Source organism: Sus scrofa, chromosome 2 (assembly GCF_000003025.6).
Source record: "Sus scrofa isolate TJ Tabasco breed Duroc chromosome 2, Sscrofa11.1, whole genome shotgun sequence".
In the NCBI taxonomy this organism is placed as follows: Eukaryota; Metazoa; Chordata; class Mammalia; order Artiodactyla; family Suidae; genus Sus; species Sus scrofa.
The window spans coordinates 12,900,200-12,902,519 of record NC_010444.4 but is presented as its reverse complement, the minus strand read 5'-3'; the positions used below and the strand labels follow the sequence as shown (position 1 = coordinate 12,902,519).

Sequence of the window (2,320 nt, the reverse complement as noted above, 5' to 3'; positions counted from 1 at the left end):
TTGTCTTCAGGAGGTTAAGTATGATTATCCATGTATACACACACACACACACATTGATTTTCTCTGTATATTCACATATATGATTATCTACACACATATATTATTATCTATATCTATGTCCTATCTATATCTATATATACACTTTTTTTTTGGTGGGAGGGGTATAGAAAAACAGATGAAGAAGTGGAAGCTCAAAGAAATTATGAGAATTACCCAGGATCACACAGTTAGTCAAGGATGGTAGGGGGATGGGGCAGTGGTGGGAATAAGGACGCAGGTGTCTGGCTGCCCCGGGCAGTCCTGTTTATCTACACCCTCAGTCTGTGATTGTGATCAGTGAAAGAGCAGAAGTTCAAAGAACAAAGAACAAAGAACAATGAGCAAGGAGGGAAAGAGACTGTTCAGGGGAAGGTGAAGTGGGTTTCAGGTAAGGAAATGGATCAGGTTGGTCTGGTCCACACCCATTCCAGTGCTGCTGAATCACATTGTTTTTTCACTTGTCAGGTGCATCTTGGTTCAGTTTAGCATTAATTTTGCTGCCCAGCTGCTTCCAGAAACATTAAATGTTCTCTCTGTAGACCAGCACCAGAAGTCTGCTACTCCTCTCTTTAATTAATTAGCAAAAATACCTAGAAACGTCGCTTTGTCATGCTGGATTGTCATGCTGGATTATAAGAAGGCTCTTTTCTGTATGCTTATTTCTTTCTGCTACACTCTAGCCTCATGGTTCCACTGGGGCTCGAACCCAGGACCTTCTGCGTGTAAAGCAGATGTGATAACCACTACACTATGGAACCACCTTCTGCCAGATTCTAAATGAACTCCTTGCTAATTCTTGAACACACCAAGCATGATCTCACCTCAGGACCTTGGCACCTGGTGTTCCCACTGCTCGAATGCTATTCCTCCAGGTATCTGTATAGCTTGCACCCTTGATTCTTTCAAATCTTTACTCAGATATCATCTTCTGAAAAGGCCTTCCCTGATCACCCTATTTAAAACTGCCAGGAACTTTCCTAGCATCTTTTTCTGATGCTTTTTTTTTTTTTTTTTTTTGCATAGCACTTATCACCTTCTCACATAATATATATTTTTCTTTGGTGTTTTATTTTCTCTCACCTCACAATTGTGTCAGTTCACAGAGGCAGAGTTCTCTGCTGCATCCTCAGTGCCTAAAACAGTTGCTGGCACCTAGGAAGTACCCAGCAAATATTTGTGGACTAAATAACCAGTGGATGAGCACTTTACTTTGGACATGTTTATTCTGTTTTCTGCCACCCAACAGAGGCTCTATGTCTGTGACATGAAAGGCCACAAAGTTTGTGTCTTCTAAAGATTCTATTTAGAACTATCCAGATAATTTCCTATTGGCTCTCTGGCTTCATGACTCTTTGATTCCTTTTGTGAAGGTGCTGCCTGAGCTGGTTGTTTGCTCCTCTGACACCCTGTCAGCTCTCTCACTCTCTTTTTTTTTTTTCCTGCTCTTTAGGGCCACTCCCACAGCATATGGAAATTCCCAGGCTAGGGGTCAAATCAGAGCTGCAGGTGATGGCCTATGCCAGAGCCACAGCAATGCCAGATCAGAGCTGGGTCTGTGACCTATACTACAGCTCACAGCAATGCTGGATCCTTAACCCACTGAGAGAGAGGCCAGGGGTGGAACCAGCATCTTCATGGATACTTGTTGGATTCTATTCGCTGAGCCACAGTAGGAACTCCTCTCTCTCTTTAACTTTTTCATTTTTATTTTATTTTATTTTATTTTTCTAAGTTTGATTTGGAGTTATCCTTGGTTTATGTCAGAAATTTGAAAACACAAGCAATATGCTTTCATAGATTGCAGCAAAGTAGAAATTCATCATCAAAGTTCAAATCATGCAAAAAGAGCTATTTTTTTACTTTCATATTTAATAGGAAACAATAAAAAAAGACTTTTCTTTTTTTGTCATTTCTTGGGCCTCTCTCACGGCATATGGAAGTTCCCAGGCTAGGGGTTGAATCGGAGCTGTAGCTGGCGGCCTATGCCACGGCCACAGCAATGCAGGATCCTTAACCCACTGAGCAAGGCCAGGGATCAAACCTGCAACCTCATGGTTCCTAGTCAGATTCGTTAACCATTGAACCACGACGGGAACTCCCAAAAAAGACTTTGCTGATAGAGCATTTAAGTTTTTAAAGCACAGTTGATTTAAGATGTTGTGCCAATTTCTGCTATGCAGCAAAGTGACCCAGTCATACCTTTTGAAATACACTAACCACTTATTAATGTCTGTCCTGTGTCGTCATCTCCCGCCACCATCCCCCCCCCCCCGCCCCTGGC

General features: G+C 42.2%; 1 non-coding gene across 1 annotated transcript; it reads right to left on the bottom strand.

Moving 5' to 3' along the window:
- On the bottom strand, positions 725-797 carry TRNAV-UAC. The gene has a single exon. It is a non-coding gene; the product is annotated as a tRNA-Val (tRNA).